Source organism: Opisthocomus hoazin, chromosome 5, assembly GCF_030867145.1.
Source record: "Opisthocomus hoazin isolate bOpiHoa1 chromosome 5, bOpiHoa1.hap1, whole genome shotgun sequence".
Taxonomy (NCBI): domain Eukaryota; kingdom Metazoa; phylum Chordata; class Aves; order Opisthocomiformes; family Opisthocomidae; genus Opisthocomus; species Opisthocomus hoazin.
Window position 1 is genome coordinate 19,791,577 of NC_134418.1, and position 26,800 is coordinate 19,818,376.

Sequence of the window (26,800 nt, forward strand, 5' to 3'; positions counted from 1 at the left end):
AACGACTCACACATTGATGCAATGCACAGTCAGTTCAATTTATTGCTCCGCTTGCGTGGTTATATACATTTTTCATATCTGCACACGCGATCACGCTTATTCGGATAGGCTACAGACATAAATCACGCGCTGTTCACGCGCCCCATATTCCCTTATGATTGGTAACTATGCACTAACGCTAATAGCAACAGACTGCCTCCACATCCTTGAACACATCTTGTTTTTGCTAACCCACATCATGTGCACTATCAGAACCTTCTCAATTGTTATTCTTAGCTGTCCTTTCCAGCGGCCTGTTCAGTTATGCTGTTTTGCTTAAGCGGCCTAGTCATGCTAACTCTCAAGCTACATCAACCCCAACACTACCCGAAGAGTTATACTGAATGAATTCAAAAGCCACAGAAGATCTTTTTCAAGCCTTGCAGATCCTTCTGCCTCTTCACGTCTTTATCATAAACTGAAATACGCAAGAAAGAATAAGCAGGAAGTGTCAGAGCAGAGTGATTACAAAGACAATGAAAGGTATTGAAGGAGAAGAAAAAAGAGGATTAGAGCAGTGGCTTTACAAAAATGCCTCATGTAAAGAGGCAGGAAAAGCAGAAGGAATACTGTATTGTTTACTAGGTTGCACATAAACATCAAAGACCAGACAGCCAACTTTTGGTCCTGAATTTGCCAGACGGAGCAGATGACTTTGGGCAATGCACTTAATTCCTTTTTTCGTTAATTCCTTCTTTAACATAGAGGATGAAAAAAGCATGACAAGCTCTTTAAAAGGAAAGTATTTCTAGAAACAAAAGTAAGTAAGAAAGGACAAATTAAGTGTAAGGTTCATACATTTATTTTTGTCTATTGCTATCCTATTTGGACTGATGGCTCAAACGTATGTGCTCCTAGTCCTAAACTGTGGAAAGGAAATAGCTTTAAATGAAGATAAAGAACAGTGTAATGTCTTTTACCAGTGTAATAACAGCTTTTCCCGTGAGTGCAAATGATATTTCTATTAGGTCAAATCAGGAACACTGAGATATTTATAGTTCTGACAGTTTCTGCTAAGAAATAAATAGTAAAATCTTGCTGAAAGATGAATGCACTGCCTGAAAAAAGCATGTCAGATCTGTAGATCTAGGATTATTTTGATTTATGTCACTTATCCTCAGCCAAAATCAGCTCTTCACCATAACTAAGCATGTGCAAACACGTCATAAGAAACAATTCTGTTTTATCAGAACAGACAGACAAATGGCAGTTACAGAAACAGAAGTACGAAACTATTGTTCCTGGTCACAGAGGCTGTCACCAGTGGAGGCAGAATTAGAGCATAGGTCTCTGTCAGACCAGATATATACTGACTGCTGGGCCATACTGCCTTTCGAACCAAATGCCTTGGGGAATGGGAGGAAAAGCGAAATGCATCTAGCGTCTCTACCCTTCGTCAGGTAAGGAGCAATCCATTAAATGAGGCAGCATCTCCCTGCCTGTCATGTATTTGGGTGTGAGGCCATTTCAAAACATCTCTCCGCTTTACCAGCTTACCCAGAAGGCTATAGTCAGATGGTCTAGTGTCTCTCTGGTCCCTTGCAGCTTTACTATGCTGCTTGTCTTTTTATGTGAAGCCTTCTGGAGCTGTATAAATGCATGCAAAAGAGCAGTATTTTTGCTTGTATTTGAAGCACAGTAAAGAAAACATCAGTGAAGTGTTCAGAGACTCTTTGATATAACATTATAATTATTCAATGTACAAAATGTAAAAAAGGTATTTCATAACTTCCTTTTCCAAGCACACATTGGTATATCTGCCCAAGGAAGATCTACCTTCTCGCTGAGATGGGTGGGAGTGTGATAGGACAACACAGTATTTTAGAATTTAGAAAAAGAAGCCATGGCTTCTTTCTGTCCTGCATGTAATTTCTTTCCAGACAAAAAGCTAGGCACATTTTAAGTGGACTAAAAAGAAAACCCATATATTGGATTTGTGCAACTCAGATTTTGCATTGTTTTTTATTTTTCTGAGAACCTTAATAAATAAAACGTACATTTAAGTTTGTCTAACTCTATGGCTTATTAACATGTAAAGTGATTTTTCTACCTTTTTCTTGGATGAGAAAGACATTCAGAATATGCTCATTTTGGAAAGAGTATTCTCCTCTTTTTTACGGGACATGCCAGCAACTCCAACTGTGTCAGTCCTTAGTCTGAAGCTGTGAAGAAGATGACTCCCATTTCCTGTCTGCATTTAAATATTGTGATGTTAGAGGACAATTAAAGGTACTCTGGAAAAATTTGGCTGATTTAGTCTTTGTTAGTTCAAAATAAGTTAGCAGCCTGTTTTTAGAGTCATGTATCATATCTCATTTAAAGGTAGAACTTTTTTCTGTCACTTAATGAACTCCAGTTTAACCATACTGTTTGAAAGAAACATTGCTTGAAAAGGCAATCTACTTTCACAGAATTACATATTAGTAGAGCCAAGGATGACCTCTTGAGTTGATCTAGGTTGACCCTCTATATTTTCCTCTGCTATTTACCACAGCATTGCCAGTAACGTCTTAGCTTTTCCATCCTTGGAGGTCTGTAGTAATGGTATCTTAAGGTCATTCATTAAAAATCTGTGATGCTGGCCAATTACTCTTATCAGATATATCAGTTCAAACTTTTCTTTCTTTAACTTGGATCTTTTGTCTGAGACTCTACAAGACAGTGAACACTTCTGTTTTTAAGTAATTTTAATCTAAACATATATATAGCCAACATAATTTACCTGCAAGACTGAAGAAATCTTTTCTCGACTCATAAATCTGGCTTTATTGTGTTTATCAGGAGATTTCTCTAGTTCAGTGAAAAAGGTTTAATATTGTAATTGTTAAGTATGCCCCATGGCTTTATGCCAAGTTATTGCTGACTTCTTCCATTGTAGCAACAATAATTTAAAAAAATCTTTCTAACCTTTCATTAAATTCTTATAAAAGAGAAGAAAATAATTAAATAGTTTGAAAGAAAAATGTGAGGCTTTTTTAAACCATTTCCTATATTCTTTTTTCTTCCAGCTGTATATAATTTATTTTGTTACAGAACATTTCTGTTTGACAGTCTTTTAAAATTGCATTAATGATGTATTATATTTTCCTTCTGGAGAATAAAAAGGGGGAAAAGTTCATCTTGAACTGTTTTTCCTGAGTCCAGTGCTCCCTCCTTTAAAGAGAAAATAATATAAACTGACAGGAAGAAGAAGCAGAGAATGATAAATATGTTTCTGCCTTTTGGTGATCTCTTTTGCTTGAATTTTACTGCTGGGAAATTACACCTCCAGCACATGGTCTTATGAATCACTCCAAAATATGTAAATTATTTACAAGCTTCATGCTAAGCTGTCTTTTCTTCAGTATTTCTAAGAGTACAGCAATAGGTGGATTCTTCTCTACTACCTAATCAACAGCTTTTTTAGACAGGAGGCAAACCCAAAAAGATACAAAAAAGGAGAAACAGAGAAATGTAGGAAGGAGAATGGAGGAGAAAAAACCTCAAAGCTCAGACTTTTGTCTGCATAACAAACAAGTTTGTATGATGGATAAAGCTGTATTAGGAGCTTTGGCAATTTTAAATGCATTTTAATGATAGGCTTTTGCATGACAGGTCCTCCATCCCATGCTTTATCTGCTGTCAGTTTTTGTGCTGCTTCATTTTAGATATATGTTCATGTCCATTGACTTAATAATCTCTAACTGATAATATTTTCTGGTTTTGCATGTACTTCTATTCTGACTGAAAATTTAAATTTTCCATAAACATAAAACTTAATGGAAGAACACATACATAATTTTGAAATAGCATGCATATACTTTAAAGCTACTTCTACCAAAAATCCCATAACTTAAACCCACAGTGGCTTTTCAAAGCCCACTCCAGTTCCTAATTTTTCATTTGAATATAATAGGGCTTTGATCAAAACAGCATGACAATTTTACAAATGGCCTTGATTTAATAACATAATCTAGGCTAAATTATTAGCAAAATCTGGGCCAACAGACACCTCACAAAGCTCAGCAAGAACTGCGATGTTCTGTGTCTGGAAAGAAATTGTCCCTTGCCCCAGTACCAGCTGTGAAGCAACTGGCTGAATGGAAGCACTGCCGAGAAGGACGTGGGGTTACAGTAGATGTCAAGCCGAGTAGGAGCCAAAAAAGAACTCTTACTGCAAATGAGATAAACCACCCAACGGGCCAAGGCCAGCAGGCTGAGGGATTTATTCTTTCTCTCTACTGGGGACAGCCTTGGGGCCCTCCCAGGGACATAGAGGAACTGAAGAGGGTTCAGCAGAAGACCATGAAGGCTACTACGGATGAAAGCACCTGGCCAACGAGGAGAGACTGAGAGAGCTGGGCTTGTGTGGTCTAGGCCGCTGTTAAGGGGTGAGCTAATAGCAGCCCACCTGCAGGGCAGTAACAGAGATAAAGGACCCCCAGTCTTAGTAGGGGCAGGCAACTTAATGAAGTTCAGTGGCCACAGTCTGAGGTTTGTGAGCTCACATTAGACACCAGAAAAAACTTTTTCGCTCTTCTTGGTACCCTGAAGTGTGGTGGTGCTTGAGACAGCCCTTAATTTCAGTGAAAGTTTGTGCTGTTGAGCAGCCTTGGAAAGTTGTCTGCATATGCAGCAGAGCTTTTCTAAGGGATGAGATGAGAGGCTTTGTTTGACAAATGGACCTTGATAATTTTCCATGATGAACAGGAACATACTGACCAGGACAGAAGGGTGTGGATTAGAGACTTGAGACAATAGGTTCTGAAGCTTGTGTTTTTTCAGCCTTTGATGCTTTTAAGGTTTATGAAATTAACTTCTAATTTTACACACTCCTTACTTCCAAAGCTGCATACATAAGGTTGATTTAAATTTGCTGTATCTAATGTTCATTCTAATGTATGTGATTAAAACATAGGCCTTCTTATGACTTTCATATTTGGAGAACATTGAGCCAAATGACAATTATGCAATTCGCATGGATTGCAATACCAAATTAATTTCTCCCGCTAAGAAATACAATTAGTGTTTTTGGACTAAACATCTAGTTTTATTCAGAAAAAAACCCCATGCATTTGTTGTTTAATCAGTGCACTTTGGTGTGTATTTAGCCTATATTGGCCTCCCACGGCCAGACATCATTGTCTATGTAGCAAAAGTATACAGCAAAACTCTCAGCAAACCATTAGTCAATGTTTTATCAGATAGAAGCATTTTTTTAGTGTGGCCATATGTGAATTATATCAGCAAATTCTATACTTGAAATATAGTGGTTTTTCTAGGCTTATAGAAAATTTAACCTCGACGAAACTCAGGTGATCTGAAAATACATTCACTAAAGTATTTAAGCACTATATAAATTATCTGGAACAAGCCCAGCGGTACTCAGTTCACAAATTACTCCTATCTTCATCCTCCTCCAGAATAAAACACGTCAAAAGTAACACACAGAAGAAACTAAGGTACTAACAGTCCCTCCAAGGATGGAAAAGGTAAAGACTTCCGTGAAACATGTTTAATATCATCTCACTGTACCTTGGAAGAAGGAGAAACACAAGATAAATCTCGGTCTGAAAACGCCCCTTTGTACCCTGATGCAGAAGCTGACACATTGCTATCTGCATGACACCCACCCTGAAGACTTTTGCCAGAACAGCCATGATCAGGCCTTGTACCGCAGAGCTGAGCCAAGCAGATATTTGTCATAAAGATGCGACACCAGAGCCAAAACCAACTAGACTTATCAATCTTACCAAATTCCACTTTTAAAACCTAAATGTAGATCTCTGACCCTCAATATCTTTTGCCAGTTCACTTCAGATAACAGCGTTTCACTTCCCACTGCTGCTGTTCAGGTAACGGCTCTGTAGCCATATGCTGATTACAGCCAGGAGGGCAAGTAGTTACAAAAGCAGAAGGGTGAGGGTGAGAGGATCAGAGGCAAACAGAAGAAGGTCTCTCAAACAAGCATTGTCATGTTAAACATATTGTTTGAAATGACAAGTATGATTCTAAGTGCTGTTATGATTTAGCTGCTCTGTCATTAAAAATGCACATATCTCATGTTTAGATGGGATAACTGGCTAAGCAGGGGTGGTAAAGTCATACCGCATGAAGTTAAAGTTACAAAATAAAAACAAAACCTGGATGTGATAGAAAGGCCAAGAGCAACAATGGCATGGCAATGGTAATTTCAATATCAAGGTTTCTGAGTTTAATTTTCCTTCCTGCAGCTGCAAAACCACAACAGCTTGTTTCATGTGCCTCCTTTGAGTGCCTGCTGTTTAACATAATATCCCAGTTTGATTCCAACACAGGGTATCCTGAGCTCTTTTTCTTCTCCGGAGCTGCTCAGTTCTGCCAAAGGATGGGTCTTGTTCCCGGTCATTTCCAAGATCATTTCCCCCCACTCAGCGGGGAGAGCTCTCCCCAGCACCTCTTCTCAGTCCCTCTGACTGCTGCCTTACTCTTGCCTGTCTCTTTTCTCTTTATCCCCCTTGCAATAGGGGACCAAGCTTTAGCTTTATTTCACATAGTCTCCGTCTCCTAGTTCTTGGAATAAAAGGTCTAACAACCCCCCTCTGAATCCCCACATATCAAAAACTTTTCCATAACCTAATATTTTCTTCCCTTTCAGAAGCTCCTTCACAGATAACTATTCTTCTACATTTATGTCAAATCTTGCCTAGTGCTGTTTCTGTAGCATATGCTAGAGAAAGAATGCAGAGAAGGAACCCTTTCCTGGAAAAAAGCAGGTGCAATTCAGGATTGCAAATATGAGGGAGTGTAAGCGATAGCATCACGTTACATCGGTATGGTAAATTCTCATGGCAAACAGGAAAACCCAGTGCTCTCAGCAACTGCAGCGCTTGTGGGCCATGAGAAAGGGGTGATCTTCATTTGGCAAGCAGAAGCAATAGTGAAAAAATACTTATTTGGATATTAAAGAAAACTATTCAAAGATTATATATAAGTAAGCATGTATGCTATTCATGAAAATAAGTTATATTTTGACTAGGTGTTTTACTTAATTGCAAATAATTAATAGTAGTGGATAATGTCATGATGAGGACCTGCACATGCAAAATGTTAGTTAGGAGAAATTTCTACACTGATTTTGTCTAAAAATCTCATAGCCTGCAGACACAGAGAGAAAAATATTTAATGGCTGCTGAACCTTATTCCTCTAGGGCCAAAGCAGGAATTGGCTTTTTACAGTTTTTCTATGTCTTACAGCTTTGAAATTTAGCTGATATCCAGCTGACACAGTATAAACCAATTTAATCGTATCTGCAGACCACTGAACGTACTTCAAGCAGAGTAGAAAACAAAACCACAAGCTAATACACTTCTAGACTAAACTTGTTTATATATTATTTACACTCAGTAAAACTGTTTATATATTACAAGCATGCTGCTCCTGGCTATATGCTGAAATTTGTTAGGTGATGTGGTAAAATCTTGTCTGCACGCCCACAGAGGAGCACAGCGACAACGGCAAGTTGGGGAGCCCAGCTAATGTCCTGCCCCAGTTGCTCCCAGGACATCCCAGGAGGCATCAGCCCATCAAAGGCCCAGATCCACAAGCACGGAGGAGCATAGGCGCACAGGCAAAATTAAGGACGAAGAGGAAGGGACACACTGTCCTGGCCCATCCCAGGACTGTCCCAGTAGAGTCTCAGCCCCAGTGTCTGGGCATCAAGATGAGTCAACGCGTGGACTGGAGGGGATTGCCACCTCAGGGTAGGGGACACATTATGGGGTGCAGGGGAAGACCATTTTGGGATTGAACAGGAGTTACTATGGGATGTTTAGCAGGGAAACAAACTGGGGGAAAGGAAGGGATCTAGCTGATCTGGGGAGGAAAAAGCATGGGAAAATAGAGGGGCAAGGGGATAGAAAGTCCTGGTCACATATGTATGGCTGGCTGGTCAGTTAGCTTGGCTGGTCAGTTCGCTTGCCTGGCCATGCACAAGGCCATGTGTCCCTGGTGCAGCAACCGGAGCAAGCATAGGTGTGCGAGCAAGTGTGTGAGCGCTAGTGAAGATCAAGTCAGATGAGCTGGTGGGCAGGTGACACGACCTGGAAGCCACGACATGAGTGGGTCTGCAAGAGTAACACAATGTGGGGTTTGGCTACTGGGCATCAGGAGAGTCCTGGCCAGCTGTGTGTGTGCGTGAGATGTTCTGTGCCAGCAGCTGGAGTGGGGCTGCAGCCTCGGAGGCACTCACAACCAGGTGTCAGCAGCTGAAGAAACTGGGATCCAGCAGCAGCTACTGGACATCTGAGCCCAGCGTCTGAGCTCAGCTGCTGGAGGGATCCACACTGTACATATATGTGTGTGTGTGTGTGTGTGTGTATTTATATATATATATATATATACACGTATTTTCACCAGCAGACATCCATCCTCCTCGGCCACAGAGGGGATCGGGATGAAGCCGTCGGTGCTGCCTGTGTTCATGTGACTGCTGTGTGCATCTGTCTGGGATTTGTGTGGCCGACCATGTATATAGGTATATATGTGATGCATACATGTGGTCTACGTGCATGTGCCTACTGTGAATACATCTTCAGCCTTGCTGCTGGTTGAATCTGGGGCCATGGCAACAGCTTCTTCACTCTCAGGCTGTTGAATCTGGCCTAATGTTTTTCCCTAAGAAATGTAATTATTTATTTTATTTGATAAATTTGTATAATTTAATATATAGTGCATTAATTGATCAGTATTAAATTGCTTTCACTTGGGAATACCTTTAGCATTAAAGATATATTTACAAAATATCAATAGGGCTAAACTCGTTTTAACCAACCTTAGAGCTGCAAGCTGAGAATAAATAGGTTTATAATTTACTGTAATTTAAACAAATTTGTAATTTTGTAATTCATTTCTGTGTTAAACATAAATTTATATTGTCCTTGACATATTGATCAGAAAAAAAATTAATTGCCAATTTTGAAGTGATTGTTAGTGTCATTATGTCCTAAATGTACTCTTAGAATACAAGGTTTACTTTTGTTACTGATATTTTCTGTAAAAAAGCAAAACACACATCAGAAGTGATCTTCATGAAAAGGGGCTGGGTGACATTGCTGGAGTTCAAATCACATTACTGGCCAATGTAGGAGAGACAACAAGAGCAGGGGGAAAAACCTGCAGCAGCTAATGAATGTTAAATTATTTTAGCGGGTGTTCAAAGTAGATGGTGCAAGCAAAATCAGGTTTCTGGGGGAAAGAAGGTTTTGATGTCATTAAAGGAAAAGCAAATGCAGTCTGAAAAATATCTCAAAAGATATGGTTAAAAGAGATGTGATGTACTAGCCTCTGAAGCAGCCTCAAAAATCTAATTCAGAGAAACCCTCTATCCTGAAATATTTGAAAAGTGGCTGAACAAAGCACTAGAAATTAAGACTGAGAAAACTAACCTGGGAATAGTTAGATAATTCAAAAGTTCTTTTTCTTTTCTCATTAAAACAGATTTTAAAAAATCTCAGACAAACATATTTATGCTCCTTTTCTTTTTTCTTTTCCTTTGCTCTAAATACTTCCAGAAGAAGCAGTAATAGAAGGAGATGTGGAGAGAGGAGAGCAGCTATTTTTCTATCATAGTTCGATCCCCCCAAGAGGGCAATGAATTCACAGAGATTGAACTATAAGCAGAGTACTGCCCATTAGGTGTTAGTAAAATTTCCAGGGTTTTTTTCTCCATAGAAAAAAGCGCCATGTCTTTGTAATCTTATTATCAACAGTCATTTCTCTGAACAGGTTCTTTGAACTGGCATCTGCTGTGTTGTCAGTATTTGGGCTCATACTTTTTAACACCTCTTTTTGAAACTAGATGAATGACAGAAACATTTAATTTTCTTTGTATAGATTTATCATTCAATAGGTCAACACATCAAACAGGAGCTCTGAGGAAGTTTTAGGAAATCAGTGCATGTATGAGATAACTGCAATGACTACAGAAGAGATACCTATTTTGGCTCTTTTGATCAGGCAATTAATATTATTCCTCCACCTCTGTGTTTCCTTTGAGCTTTTCTGTGTGCCTGCTATAAAAGCCAGTTTGTCAAAGGACTGGGAGGATGATTGGCAGGACAGTGTCTCAGACTCCTCACAAAGCATGAGAATTGGTTTTATTCTATCTTTACATATATCATTTTGGGATCTGGGGAGGCCTGTGATATAATGGAACAGGTCCAGATCTCACCTGCCTTTCTACTGAAAAGCTGTTGAAGGAGCTGCTGTTAATTACCAAGAAATGTGCAGAAATGGGAAGATGAGCAGCGGCAAGCTGCAGTGGAAGAGATGGGTAAAAGAAAGCTTCAGACACATGTGCGTTGGATGCTTGGTCATCAGTAGTGGCAACCACACAGACTCAAAGGAAAAGTGTTTTTTCTGGGGCTGATCTGTGCAGATCAAACCATAGAAGTGAGACTTTGGGGAAAATTCACATCATAACATCTTAGATTAAACATATAAAACACACTCAGTATAAATGACAAAGTGCCATTTCTTTCCTTCTGCTAGACAGGGGAGCCCCCTCCAGTTTTACATCCTTTTATAAAGGTTTAGTCACCAGGTTACCAGCTACTCTAGCCAACAAATAAAACTGCCTTCTTCTTCATGCCACTTACCCAATAACAGAACACCAGTTAATTTTCTCAGAGACAGAAGATAATTCCTCAAACAACGCAGGAAAATAAATTTTTTACTTGAATCAATTTTCACATTCACTAATTGAAATATTTTGCTAACTTTCCTAACATTTTAAAATTATATTCTGTATTTATTGTAATTAATGAATTATTAATGCTGTACTTTCAAGCTAATGTGGATCTGGGTATACCAGAGAAACCAGAATTGGAGTAAAACATAAATTTTTGTTTTAAGCATAATTTATGCTCCATAATTATCCTATGTCTATTTAAAGTAGAACACATACAAAGTATAGGACAAAGTGTAATTAAAACACAGTTATAGCTGAAAGAATTTAATATATTTTTTGTTCGAAAAAGGCTTCTTGGAGTGAAACGAAGATTGATTAGTACATTAGTGAAGCCCTTCCTACTTTGTAGGAGAGTTGAGAGTCCTAGTACATTACTATGTGCAAGACACATGAAGGCACTCAGAGAGCAGGAATTTTAAAAGTTCAAAATACAAGGTGGTGTGTGGGTTTTTTAAATTTTTATTTATTACATTGCTTGAAATTACTCTTATGAAAAATTTAATTTTAAGGCCAGCATTAATATTCTTTTCATCTGTTGGATATTATCCCCACTATGTACAACAAAATACATTATATGTATGAATGAGTATGTTTATAATGACCTATTTCTAGCTTGATGGATTTTCATTCATTTTCACTAATGAATAACCTGTGTTCAATTCAATTACATTGAAAACTGCTGGTGTTTTTAATTTCAATTATCACTTCTACTTTCCGTGTTATCAGGAAAGGGACAGCTATTAATTTAACCTCCTCTCTATTGAAACTGAATTACTTCTTGGTGTTTTTTTTTTCTGATTTAATTTCTCATCTTAGTTTTCTCAGGAGCGGGCTACAAAAAAAAGCTTTCACAACACCTTTTCTTTATTGAAACAGTTCTTGGTTTACATTATAAAAATAACTTCTGTGCAATTATATAGAAAGATGCTGTAACCAGTGGTGAATGACAAAATGTTTTGACCAGAGGTATATCTCAGATCACTTATTTGATGAATTCAAGAGGGCCAAAATTTCTTCCTAAACCAGCTTGCTATTGTTTTCAGTTATTGCAGCATCAAGCCTTATAGATCAGAACACAAAATAACATACTCTACTCTTGTATGCTTGAATATACTTGTGAGCCTTGAGAGATACTAATGGAACTAAAGAAATATTTTCTCTGCTCTTTGTAGAAGCTGTATGGGATGAAAGACATACACAGTAATACAAAAGGAAGGTGTTTTTTGTGAAACAGTTAGGGATGGTTATCTCAGACAGTTTTTTGTCCCTACTCTAAAGCCTTCCTATGAATTTGCCTATTTATGGTTACAGGTGTAAAGCATAAGCAGTTTTTGAAGGAGGACCTAGAATGCAGAAGGCATCCCCAAATTCTTGGGTCTAAAGGGACATCCTTCCTTTCAATCTTTCCTCCCTGATCTAAAGTACAGAAGAATTATTTCAGCTCAAGGCTCACAGGTTGAGCCCTATCATTTCTGTCACAGAAGCTGTAGGCTTATTTTATGGCTCAGTGGCAACAGTCTATATTTGTAGGAACATCGTGGAAGTCAGTGGATTTGATAGCATCAGTCTCCATTGACTTCCATTGGTGAAATACATGTAAAAACTCCTTTCCAGCCTTGTCTCATCAGGTAAAACACAGAAGTTTCTACTCCTATTTAACCACCTGTAAAAGAGTTACAATAATGCTTCCCAATGGCACAGCAAAGATGTACAAGATTTTGAACCTCTTCCCACCCACTGCTTGCTATGGTAGTTTCAGAGGCAAATAAGCAGAAAGAAATGAACTGGCTCACATCCAGCATGTGTGGCTTCACACAGTAAATAACAATCAACACTTTGGCTGTTTCCACGATGCAGCGGGCGAGGTGCCAGCAACGCATTTAATCAGTGCCATTCTTTGTTTAGCAATGCTCACTAACTAGTGTAATTTTTAGTTTCCTATTACTAGCACTGGCAGTAAAACAACAGTAAACAGCATGACTAAAGATTTGAACTTTAAGGATCACCCCAAAGCCTGACACACCAAACTTTATGGATGAGCCCCTGACATCTGAAAGATGCTTACTGTTTCTGCCCTTACTTGTCACTAAGGGAGGCCATTTTACAATCCTGACTTCACAAATAGGCAGGAGCTATAATTGAACTAAATGTGGCAGAACCCATGCTTCAGATACTGAGTGGTGCAGTGTGCTGTAAACACTTTGGCAAAGACAAGATACTCCGTCTCTTGGGAGAAGCTGTACTTAGGCGAGCACTGCTTCTGTGACTCGCCTTTCACACGTTCCCGTGTGAGTGCTTTTGGTCACGTCCCTTCAAATTGACTGAACTCCTGGGTAAGAGGAGGAGGAATAGCTCCTTGCTGGCAAGGGCTGGTCACTCGGGTGCACTCCCTTAGACCCGCTCAAGTGATTCGCCTGTGCGGAATGAAGGACATCACCAGTCCCAAGCAGCAACATTTGAGTACGAGTCAATTCCCTACTTTAAAACCATGGAGGCCTTTATTTTATTTTTCTTACACAAGGGGGTTAGAATTTAGAAGCTCAGTTGGTACTTTTCCCTAGAAGCTCCTTGTGCCCTTAAAGAGTGGAAGATTCACTGAGGAGGAAACCGTACTAACAACCTTCTGTAAAATCAGACTTGCACCATCATGGTTACTAATATTTTATAGCTGTATCTGAAAATAAGAAAGCCTGACTTTACCACAAGGTATTTATGAAGCAATATCTTTGTGTCAGGAATGAACAAAAAAGAACTATATTCTGTCTAAAATGCTGATCTGATTTTTTTGTGTGTGTTTGTCAGCCATCTGGATGTTGATACTAAGTACTGACACCAACTCAAATTTTCATTTTAATCATGAAATAAGAAAACTGCAAGTTTTGAATTCCTGGGGCTGCACGAAAGACACTCAGCCTGAAAGTGTGTCCTAACTCATGCTGTTCCAGTATTTTTCAGAGTGGTGGTTCTTTGTTTCTTTCAAAGACATGCAATGGTAAAGGCAGACAGCTCAATGTTTGTTTAGTGCTAACTACAATGAAAAGCACTGAGGAATTTCACCTCCTACAGAATCCTGTCAACTCCCAGAAATAGTGAAGAGCATAAATGTGAATGAGGAGCAGGTTAGAAACTGGAAATCAAACATCATACTCATTATTTATATCTTATATACTAATGCATTTATCCTTTTACAAAGGTTTTTGCTTTCTCCACTACTAACAACACTTTCTCTCAGGAGAAGGGCCCCAGCATTGTAAACATGAGAACAGAAGTGCTTACCTGCATAAATATTTCTAAAACTGAGCCTGATGTTAGCATACATAGGACCTGAATCACCAAGCACAGTGGTGAAAATCCAAAGCAACTGAGGCAATGATGTGTATGAAGCTGCTGTGAGGGGGAGAGAGATACGGTCCATGGGAAGAAACACTTCTTCCTTGTTCACAGCGTGAGGGCAATGTGCCTCATCCTGGAGGTTCTCTGGCATTCAGTGTCACAGGCTCCGCTCTCTATGTACCAAAACCTCACTGTCACATCTGTGCTGGTCCAGCCTGCCAGCACACCACATTGACATCTGCTTTATTCTGTTGCCCAAAAGGCTCCCCAGAGTATGGGTCTGTGATATGGAGAAGACACTTGACCACTCAAGCTCTGCTGATCACTCTAGGTGATCATGGAAGGGCCAGAACGGGCTTTGTGGCAACGCTGTGGGGCATAAATCTAAATGCTTTTGAGGAGGAGTGAACAGTTGTATAAGACAGAGGAGGATGTACCATTGCTACTTATAAATAAGACATTGTTTCTATAATTCAGTGAAAGACACGAGAAAAGCATCAGAATGGAATTTGAAGTTTAGTCAGGAGTATGTACTCATAACTTTTTTTGGTACAGCAAAAAACATAAATAAACTACAGAAATCTCCTTTAGGCTGTTTTGAAGCTTTCCCTGTCTCATATGTGGATACTTGATGCATTGCTTTTGGCAGCACACCTAAAATTTGTAGCATAAGAGAAATCATTGGAACTGATTACTGAGATAAATCTAAATAAATGGTGATTGATATTTGCTAGCATATTTGTGTGAAAACATGAACAGCATAGAGAAACAAAAAAGAAGCAGAAGACATTTCCCAGTTAAAACGGATGGCAAGAAAGGAAAAAGATAACTGGAGAATCAGACACATCTGCAAAAGGGTTATCTATCACACTAGGTAGGCCTGAGAAAGAGATTTCATTTCTCATAGTAGTATCATTCCTTATGGAGATTCACTGAGGTTGAAATGGCTGGGCACAAAAACTTCTTGCAAAACCTGCTAAGTTTATGGCACATAAAATTTATCTTTGCTCCATAACTGCAGCTTCTGAGAACAGAATAAGAAAATAAGGCTGTTATAACTTGGGCTCCATTACAGGGGATGGTACTATATCTCTTGTTCAGTGAAGCAGATGCTGTATGACTTGATTTATTTATTTTCAAGACTACTGGAAGTGCAGTGGATTTTTTGGAAATCAGATTCAGTGTGGTTATTTGACCAAGTCTGATGGCTAATATGAGACTCAAATCTGAAGAATTATACTACTTGGAGACAAGAAACAGAAAAAAATAATTGATCCCTGTGCATAAGCTTCTAGGCTGTTCATGGACTGTTTACTGTACAATCACAGAATGCTTTGGGTTGAAAGGGACCTTTAAAGGTCATCTAACCCAATACCCCTGGAGTAAGCAGGGATATCTTCAACCAGATCAGGTTGCTCAGAGCCCCATCCAGTCTGGCCTTGAATGTTTCTAGGGATGGGGGCTCCACTACCTTTATGGGCAACCTGTTCCAGTGTTTCACCACCCTCATCATAAAAAATTTCTTCCTTATATCCAGTCTAAATCTACCCTCCTTTAGGTTAAAGAGACAGTTACATTAATAGAAAAGGGAGGGGTTTCAATCTTAGAATCCTAATTATGGCTTTGCTGGGAAATGAAGCAGAAAACTTCTTAGTGTGCCCTGAGATTTCCCAAAAGATGCTGCTCCTAAGAACTCTGAATGCAGAAGGCAATGACAAATGGAGAAAGGCTTCTAGTCTGCAGAGTGAAACCTGAAACCTCCAGTTTCATGTCCTCTGTTGAACAACTGAGAGCTTTGAAGAAGGCCAGCATGTTCCCAATTGAATGGTGGGAATACCTTGACTGGGGTGCATGGTCTATCATGGTTTATTAATGTAGGAGGAAAGAAAAAAATATTCTGAAGAAACCTGAAAAAGGATCAGATTTTTCCAGCACAGGGCAACAGGGACAGGCACTTACTTCTCTACTGGTAAAAAAAAAAAAGTAATTAGAATACATTTTGGTATTGTCTCATGCGAATATCTTCCTCTGGGACTAGGTTGGAAGATTTTAGAACCAACTACCACTAAATTACAGTTTCCTGACAGACTGAAGGAATGTTCAGTTCTTTTTGTCACGTACAGTTAATGTAGTGGGGGAAAAATCAGCTGAACAAAACTGTAATTGCCATGTTTCTATCTAGAGCTCTGGAATCCTTGAGGGAATCCTTGAGAAGCCATTGTTACAGTGAAAAACACATAAAGAGAGTCAAAAAAATCTTCATGACATTTGGGCATGTTCCATTAAAATCAATGAAGTTTTGCAACTGACTTCAAGAGAGGCAGGATTTTTAGCCTAGAAGAATAACAATATAAATTCAGGAGCTGAATGTTATAAGTATCCAGAATTGGTGAATCTATAGAGGTAGTGAAAAACTGATAAACAAATTTTCCATTACTCTGTGGTGTCAAGTTGAATCTAATTTTGCGTCTGCTTTCATATTAAAGTTCTCTGTTAGAATCATAGAAACGTTAAGGTTGGAAAAACCTCTAAGTTCATCAGGTCTAACCATCAACCCATCACTACTGTTGGTTTATGTTGTGTTACTCTTCTTTGTCTTCTTGCTCTGGAAGAAGGTAACAAACATTGCCTGTGTTAAAACTTTTTGATGGTAACAAATCATCCATTGTACTGTGATTTTTACTGGGGACTCATTATTCAGGACATGGAGAAACACTGACGAAGAGCTTATTCCCTAAAAATTTAGGAAAGAGGTGAACAAAGAATGTGAGATGAAGTGGGTTGTTCAGCAGGACAATATGCAAGCTAGTTATTGAACCTGGATTTCCTGCCTATTGATCCAAATTTGGTAGTCTGTACAATACGCTTCCTGTGCACCTAGATCCAGTGCTTAGTGCTGGCATTTTCAGTCACAAGTGCAATTGTGTCTGTTGCCCTGATACCTGTAATTGCTGGCAGGCAGCATACCAGAGACAAGTAGTGCTATATCCAGCTACGGGGGGTTTACTTGTAAAAATTATTCTTGACACTTCTTTTTGTGAGGCCACAGTGAAGCTGGTCGCAGTATCAGAGATACATAAATGGAGCAAGTAAATAACTGTTAGAAATATCACATAGAGCGCTTCCTAGATTGGCATTTTTTCAGACATGAGATTACTGTTATTTCCACTTGATAGATATGGAGCTTGGCCACGGAGGGGTAAACAGTCACTCAAATATACCGCCCACAGAACACACATTTCACTCTTAATGCTGAGGAATTCAGTGTTCATTTTTCTCTCCTGTAAGGATGAACTTTGCTATCTCCAGCTCCTGGGAAAGTTCAGTTTCCCACAGCCACCAGCCCCCCTACTGGTGCTCCCCACTTTGTTCCCAGGGCGTGTTTGAGGAGGCTTTGATCAAAGGCTGAGAAGCAATCCCTCAGATAGCCAGGGACACTCTGAAAGGTTTTGGCTGTCAGACCAGAGGCATTAAATTAGGCAGTTGTCAATGTGGAGCCCGTCAAGCAGTGAAGCACTGGTATAATGCTCTCTTGCAACCAAGAAGGCTTTTTAGTGTGATAGTAAAGGCTTTTAAAGGTGTGTGGCAGTTAATAAGCCAGCCAGAGAGCCAAAAGGCTAGAGTCTTTAGACTTCTAGTTTCATGCTGTGTTTACTGAATCATGCTGGTTTTTGAATTATTGGCTCCTTTTTCTTCTGTTATACTCACCGTATCTAAGGTCCTTTAAGTATATTTCACAATGGAATTGATTGGGTTGAATAAATTCCCTTACTTGAAAGGTAACATGAGAAACATTCACTTAATCAGAGTGAAGAGCAACTGCACAAATGTCTAGCTGATCTAAAGACTATGGGCTCTGTCAGATACTGGATTTTAGATTTTCACTCAAAGGTAAACACTGGTTGGCCCAAGACTTGTGATAAACTTCCATGACACAGAAAGACTTGATCTTGATGCTTCATCATTTGTGATTTTCTGTTTTATTTGAAGATTTAGCAGTGTTTATTTTTAGCACAGATGTAGATCTAATGAAACTTCAGAAAGTAATTCTGTTGAAATAAAGAGAAGACTTTTGATGGTTTCACTGCTTTTTGACAAAACCTACTCATTGCTGATTTTGATTAAATTGGTCAGGAATATAAACGAGAAAAAATTATAAAGATTCAAGATTACAGGGAAATTCCTGGGATCTGGAACAGATCCCCGAGTCCAACACAAATAAAATTTTTCTGGACAGTTTTGAAGTCCGGACCCAAATGGCCAAACTGCACCATCCAGGAGTGTCACCAGAAGATCAGCTGATTCCCTCTCCTCTCATTTTTGCAGGTTTAGGACATCTAACTGAAAATATGAGTCCACTTTGTGTCTTTGAATTACAGGGTAACAGGGAGATAACTTAGTGTAGGGTTTAACACGGAATTATCATATTTTATAAAAACAACCTTAAAAGAAAACTGGTAGCAAGTAGAGGGATTTTTTGAACATTGTTTTCTCAACTGATGAATTGGCTCACTACAAAATTTTGTGCTAATCTGTGTGTTATAATGTGCAGTGTTTATAGCAGTTACAGTTAGTATTCATCTCACCTTGTGAAGAAAAGGGGACAGGTGGGAGAAAGGAGAATAAGAGGTGGGAGAAAGGAGAATAAGAGGTGTCTACTCACTACATTTTTAAATTACAACCTCATCAGTGGTGCATTGCACCAGATTTTACTTCTTTAATGTTAGTGATTACCAAAACCAAAAATCCAGCAATTTCACATGACTCAAGTACCAAGCTTTGTAATGCTTAGTCCAGATATAGCACAAAAGTAACTGCAGAGAGCTGTAGCCAAAGATATTTTGCTTCTCATATTCTCGTACATAAACATTTATATTGCTGCGATATCACATACTGACGCACAGGAATGCTCTGCGGTAGAAAGCGGCTCCAGCAGCAGAGAAGCTGCACTGAGCAGCCAGCTGGCTGGCAGAGTGGAAGGTGTACACCGTGCATCGGGTGTCAGCCTGGCATGACTGATGGCATGCCGTACCGTGAGCCCTGCCAAGAGCACACTGGAGCACAGGATAGGGTACTGCCAGTTTCAAATACGAGGGACTGACAAGCCCACAGAGCAATACAATTCCACCAAAACACAATATTGACTTTTTTGGAGTAAAAGACTATCTTCACAGGTATTTGATACTCTGCATTATTATTGATACTGGGTGCTTAAAATCGTGCTCTTTTTATATGCCACTTAATTAGCTACTTGGCATCTACATTTTTCAGAGATAATTCGGAAGTAAGCAATCACTATTATGACGACAGCCCTCGGTATGCTAGATGACAGTTTTTCCCTAGTGAACATGACGTGAAGTATCTCCATGAACAGCAGTAAGTAATGAGATGAATAGAAGTGTAGGGACTGAGTTCATTATTAACTTTCAAAAAGAAGATTTCAATCTCTGCCAGGAACTGCGAGACTAATTGAAACGAATATCTCCACAGAACACATTAAGGTCTGTAAATTTGTGACAACTGACAGCTATGCACTAGGTCTGCCAAACTGTACCTCCAAATTGTTTTTACTCTTATATTTCCAGAGTTTCAAGTGTCTTGACTGACTCCTGAAGGAAATACATAATGAAGGTAAGCATTATTTATTGCTCAGTTTGTTAAAAGATTTTCACACAGCCTTGTTTGAAATATGGAAAAGTTCTCTATAAGCCCCTAGTAAATGAATGCCAGTGCTTTTGAAACATAATAACAAAATTCTGCCTTGGCAAGGTTATAAGTTTTTCTTCAGTCATCTAAAGTTGAGAAGACAATTGATCTGAAGCACAACTGGTAAATAATAACACAGTTGCAAAAAATGGAGGTTTGAGCTATGTGCATTATACCTGTTTCCAGAAACTCTCTCTAGGTAGAAAAAGATGATTTACAGAAATCTGTTTGTTGACAGCAGACACAGTATCCAACTTCTAGGTTTACTTGCCTGGAGTTTCGTTATGCTGTTGTCTATTGTTTAGCTTATTAATGCTAGTCACAGTTTTCTGACATGGGAGTTGTGAATTTTCATTTTGAATTACTACTTTCTGATTTTCTAGTAAGATTCAGAACTTCCTTTATTTTTTTCTATTGTATTGGCATGTCTGTGCTACAAATTTAGCCGGTTTACATGCAGGCAAGGTTTTGGTGCTTCTTTGTGTATACATCCTCTTCGTGTCCACAACATACTGTGCAGAGGGGTCAGCACCTCTGTAAAACCTTTCAGCATAATCGACATGTTTCATGCACTGTTACCCAGTAAAGCAACCCATCCCCTGTTTGATATTCAGAGTCACAGAGGGATGTAGGTCAAATGGTTTTAGTGCTGTTTCATGTCAGTCAGGAGAACTAGATGCGAACTTTTAACTGATGTATATTTTTCTTCCAGGCTCTCTTCTGTTTGGTCAGAAAGTCTGCATCTGGAAAGATACTTCTCTTGCTAAGCTTGCATGCCGTGCAACCCAAGGACTTCTACAGACAGTTGTCAAATCTTGAGGAAAAAGCAACTGCACTGACTTCTCATGAAATGAAACTTTCCTTGCTGTCCTAGGACTCCGTTGGGGAGGGTGAAAAGCATATTTAAGTTCTAAGCTACCTCATCTGCAAGAGCAAGCTTTGGAGGACCAATGTGAGGGGCAAAATGCTCTTGCACTAGTGTCGTGGTCACTCATGCTCAGTTTTGTTTTTTTCTCTCTCTTCTGGTCTGTATTAATCTTGAATCTGCATTTATTCATTCAAATACAAACACACGGATTGAGTAGAGAACTGAATGGGATCACAACAAACTGAAGACATCCTATTGACTTTGTGAGATGGGGGACACTGATGACTTAGAGATAGCTGATCCAAAATAAAGTGTTGTTTCTCATAGTGTGAAACCTTCTATTTCATAATGTACAGTGTTCCAGAGATATAAACTAAGAGAATTATGTTGCCTTTGCCCCTTGCCATGCTTTAGAACAGCTGAAAAACTTTAAGTAAGGAAGCAAGGAAAATGGAATGGACTTTCACAATCACTGTTCAGATCATCAAAGAAGTATTCAAACTCTTTGCATCACCCATTTTTTTAATCTCTGTTATAGTTAAATGCCTATGGCCCTCATCAGCTTTCAGAGTCTTACAAATATAATGCAAGGGGACACATTTTCTATTTGTGCTGACTAAATTCTAATCAAGACATTAATTATCTTAGGAACTACATTTGAAAGACAGAAGTGAAAGATAGAACTGTACATCTCTATCAGGTATAGATCAGAGGCTGTGCAAACAGAATTGCCGTAAAGGCAAAAGTCATCCATGTGTAGGATGCTGAGATACATTTCTCTAACCGCCTTTCCTACCAAGTAAGTTCCAATTACAATGAGGAAAATAAATCTATTTAGTGCTCCTAGAAGATCATGCATACAAACATATAAGAAAAGTTAAACCAGTCTGAAAACTTGAACTTTAGTACCCTCAAAACTACATTGAGATGTTTCAGTTTTTTCACAAGTTAGTGCATATACTGCAAAATGCACAGTATATACACCTAGCCTTCATCTTCATCATTAAAAAAAAAACTTGCAGGAGTAGAGAAATGATCTATACAGTGAAAATAAATTTTATTCGGTGCACCAACTCAATTTTCCTCTTCTAAGTCCCAATTATTTTATCAAATTCATAATTTTTCTTTCACTTCTTAAAACTCCCATTACATGGAAAAATGCTCTAACTACTAGGCTGTTACGCTAAAGGTGTATAAAACTACCTTGTTCTTTCAGGCACCTATTCTCAGAAGATCACTGTATCTCATGAAGGTGCCTAATATTTAGACCCACAGGCTTTGGGGAGGGATATAAATTCAAATAAATATTTGTACCTGGTGTTTTATATTAGCCAGCCTAAGTGGCTTCCTTGCCATCCTTAAGACTTCCGTAATTGCAGTTCATAGGCTCTATGTCTAAATGAAAACTGACTGTAATGACAGCTAGTGCTAAACTTCAGTTTTCTACATCATACAACTGGGTCTAGCATAGATAATTTTGGAGAGCTCTTAATACATAATATGAACACTTATCATATGAGGTCTAGAACTGGTGTTTGAGGATCAGCATCAAAACTTTGAATTTTACTTCCTTGTCAGCTAATGCTAATGATGACATAAGATTCTGCGTCTCAGTGATCCCAAATTCTTTTTCAATGTCAGAGTGCCAATAATACCTAGACAAAAAGCAATATCAAACATCAACCTGTATTCCACAGCAAGTATTTATGCAGATTTTATTTATTTCTGAAGGCTTTTTACAGCTACGAATGTGAAAATTCACACTGCAAGTGTACTGAGGTTTTGATGGGACTGAGCCGTTGTGCACAATCTAGAAACAGCAATTAGTTTCAAATCATTGGCTAATGCTGTATATTAAATTACTTATCTAATCTGAATGTGGGCAGTTCAGATCCCAAACTGATGGAACCGTTCACTGGAAGAGACCTCTGGAGGTCATCTAGTCCAACTTTTCAAATATATCCTATAAATATTCTTACAGTTGGGTATGCAGATATACCTTAGATGGATAAACCCGTGTGATATGAACCACATGTTTTTGTTTCCTATTCATTAGATTGGAAATATAGTTAATTAGATAAAACAAGCACTGTCTTCTCACTTATTTTTTCTGTAAAAACTAACAGAAGAGCAAACAAAAGGGAAGGAGTTTTCCAGAAAAGGACAATGAGAACAGTTGTATTTTATCATGCAAAACTCGAATGCTCTAAACAATAAATGAGCCTTATGACCTATAAAATGAGCTTTCATTAAACTTTTTGTGAGACTACAAATGCAACATACAGTAACACAATACTCCCATCCAATTATAATTGAAATGGAAAAATCTTTGAATAAATTAGCATATCTTGAGTTATGCACAAACTTATTCTTACATGGATGGGTAGTGTGATGGGGAACCTATCTTTGAGCTGTAACATTATCAGAGTTATTCTCTTGTTGTCATTGTTTGCATCATTTTCTTACTGCAACAGGGAAGAAAGGTATGTTAGAAGTGTTTTCTCAATAAATGTCACAAGTATGGCGCTGCCTATTTAAAGCTACCGTATGTATCCAGGGACATTTTTATTCATGCATGACTTCAATTTACACTTTCTCTGATACACAGCTGGGTAAGATCAATATTCATGAAAAATCCGTTCACTTTTCTGGGAAAGTCTAGTAGGTGCCCAACACAGAGTTTGACAGAATTTTTGATGAGAATAATCAACCAAAATTAAAAGATTATTAACATTTAAATTTAGCACAGGAGCATCTTTTGTGCAGCAAAAGCATTATCTAAGTATTTTTAAAATGGAAATGTGCCGTAGCTCAGGGACATTTTTAAAACTGTGAGAGACCTATCAATGGACAAAAGAGAAAGACCGACCACATGTTGAGTGCATGCTTGATAGTCTGTGCAATTTATTGTGAAGTACCACTTATACTATGCCTGCCACAGAGCCATTGGTTTGAAAGGTTAATGACTGCAGCAATCACAATTTCAATTTACAAGAAACCAGATGACAGGAAGCCAAATACAAAATGGAGAGGTCCCTCTGTGATGGCAGCTGAACAACAATTCATCAACAAGAGCGCAGGAACATTGTAAAACCAGAGTGCTAAGGATAACCATTTGAGCCTGGGGAGGGCTTAGGACTTCTGTTAAGCTCATTTTTCAAGGATAGTATAGAAGCTTTAAAATGGCTAAATTACGGAGTACAGGCATAAGTTCTCTCTTGGTGCTTTTCCTTATAATAGTTGTTAGGTCATCTAAGGTGCTTATCCCACCTCCTTATGTTTTCTTTAGTTTATCTTCTCTTGTATTTTAAATGTTCACCATGACTACTACCAAAACAACCATTGCCAAGATAGGCATTTGGGCCTTTCCTGCAGTTACACTCTGCTTCTTGCTTCCTAGAGCATCAACTATACTACTATGTGATCTGAGACTTTCTAAAGCTTTCAGGTGTGTACATATACACAGAGATGCTATGTGAGGCCCTGTGCTCCTTCTGCCTGAATTACTTTTTGCTGGATTTGGTGTGTAATTTGCCTACACTGGAAAATCAGATTGATGAAAATACCTTTACAGGTTTACTTTTTTAGTTTTCTATAAGTAAAAACCACATAATAAATCAAACTTTTTAATCACCAACACTACAGAAATACAGGAGTGTTTGCTGCTTTCTCATCTGAAGTCAGTCACAACTATATGTAAGTAATTTGAAGCCATAAATAATAAAAAACTGGACGTAAGCTGTGAGAAGTTCTGATGATCATCCCTATCTCACAACAAACATCCTAGAACTGGACAGGATTCAGCGAAATCAGCAGGCTGGAGTGAGATTATACAGACAAAAACTTTTCAGCCAGGAAAGGAAGTGACTAAGTAGCAAATGTTTTAGAGGTGTGTAAAACAGTGAATGTCTTGGAGAAGTAATGGTAATGGTTACTGATTTTCTCATAGCAGAATACTATAGATATCTTATAAAAACAAAAGGCAGCAGGTTTGACACAGAAATGAATTATTTTTCACAGAAGGCATAATTAGGTATGGAGCTAATTTCTCACAGAATGCAGTGGATGACAAAATACCTTGGTAGGTTCAAAAAGAAATTATCACCGTTTATGGAAGAAACTTTGGTCAAAATATGTAAAATACAAAGATGTAGTTATAATTTTCAGTACAGGAAGTACTGCAGTAGCAGGGTGCAAGGTGACAGAACAATATACTAGGTAAATTGTCACTCTAAATTCCCCCTATTTTGACATTCTTTTGCTTATCTGGCTGCTGTTGAAAACAGGATACTGAGGTAAAAGGACTGAGCACTGCTTTTCTTCTGTTTCATCAATTGATTTTTCTTTATCATGTCTGGGACCTATTTCTTCCTGTCATGCTTGCAAAAAAAAGTAGAAAATATTTGCATACTAGAAATGCTGTTGAGAATATACAGGAAAAAAATCCATTTTTCTTATTCGTTACTTTCTGACACACCTAAGCATTAAGTATTATAATACAGAGGTACCCAAATTCTTCATAAAGAAATATCAGCTTTGAACTTCTACTTACTATCACCATTGTAGATGTGGAGTCTCGTCTGTTCTAAAGCCTAAAGTTCTGTGTTCATTAAGATTATTAATATTTGTACTATTACAGATACTTTATCTTCTGGTACTGTTACAGTTTAACTACTAAAAATCTCACTATTTTTAAGGCTCTATAGAAGGATAGAATTACTGTCTGTTCCTTCTGTTATGAGAGGGGCAATCTGTGGATTTATAGATGAGAAAAGGCTGCCTGAAACCAACATTCACTGCTAGACCAGCAAACTATTTTAACTGATATGGTTGAACTAGCTTAACTACTGCATGTTGATTCTAAATATCAAGTGATGAAATAGCAATAGTTATTCTATAGTTCATTGGTGATGAAAATACAGACCAGGAAAAATGCATGAATAGGGCATAATTCTGTTGAATTAACCAGAGTACATTTAATAACTACGCCAGCTGATACTAGCTACATTGTCTTTAGGACCCCAGTCTGCACTACAGCTCTTTCGAGTTCCTGCCAGTGCCCAGCATAACGCTGATGTGCTGCAGGATGCTGTAAATTTAGTCTAATATGACTAATATGAGGCAGCAGAGCTACTGTAACTTAAATTTGTGCCTTAAATTATCTTGCTTTATATAGTTAAATTGTTGAAGAGATAGTAAGACAGGCAAACCTCAGGTGAAAAGCATAAAGCACAGAGGCAGAGGTAGGATCTGCACAAGTTATGATGGTGCCATGTTAAAGATGCATGTCTGTGTGTTTCATTAAATCTTCTCAGTGGACTTTCCTTCCTAGTGGATTGATTAAAGAGAATGTCACAGACTCACAGAATAGCTGAGGTTGGAAGGGACTTCTGGAGGTCATCAAGAGGAGGGCCAGCTCCAGGTTGCCCATGACCATGTCCAGACAGCTTTTGGATATCTCCATGGTGGAAGACTCCACAACCTCAATGAGCAACCTGTGCCAGTGCTCAGTCACCATCACAGTGAAACTATTTCCTGATGTTCAGAGGGAACCACCTGTGTTTCAGGCTGTGCTTACTGCCTCTGGTTCTGTCACTGGGCACCACTGAAAAGAGCCTGGCTCTGTCTGCTTTACACCCTCCCTTCAGGTATTTATATATATTGACAAGATCCCCACTGAGCCTTCTCTCCTCCAGGCTGAACAGTTCCAGCTCTCTCAGCCTTTCCTCATAGGAGAGATGCTCCAAACCCTTATTCATCTTTGTGACCCTTCGTTGGACTCTCACCAGTACATCAATGCCTCTCTTGTACTGGGGAGCCCAGAACTGGACAAGCACTCCAGGTGTGGCCTGACCAGTGCTGAGCAGAGAGGAAGAATCACCTCCCTCAATCTGGTAGCAACGCTTTGCCTAAAGCAGCTCAGGATACCATTTGCCTCCTTTGCTGCAAGGGCACATTGCTGGCTTGTGCTTAACAAAGAAAAATTGCTTTCCAGCTGGGTGGCCCCCAGCATACATTGGTGTGTGAAGCACACGTATGAAGCACACAGGGATGGAGATATTGGCAAGATAGTGTTAAGCTGGATGAGGAATAAGGGGAGTGAGAAGGGAGGTGGCCTGTGGCAGGCAGAAGTGGGTGGTTGAGC

At 38.8% G+C, this 26,800-nt stretch overlaps 1 protein-coding gene across 8 annotated transcripts in view; it reads right to left on the bottom strand.

Moving 5' to 3' along the window:
* Positions 1–26,800, bottom strand: part of KCNIP4 (potassium voltage-gated channel interacting protein 4) — a 475,426-nt gene that overhangs the window by 23,087 nt on the left and 425,539 nt on the right. The gene's annotated exons all lie outside the window — the stretch shown is intronic.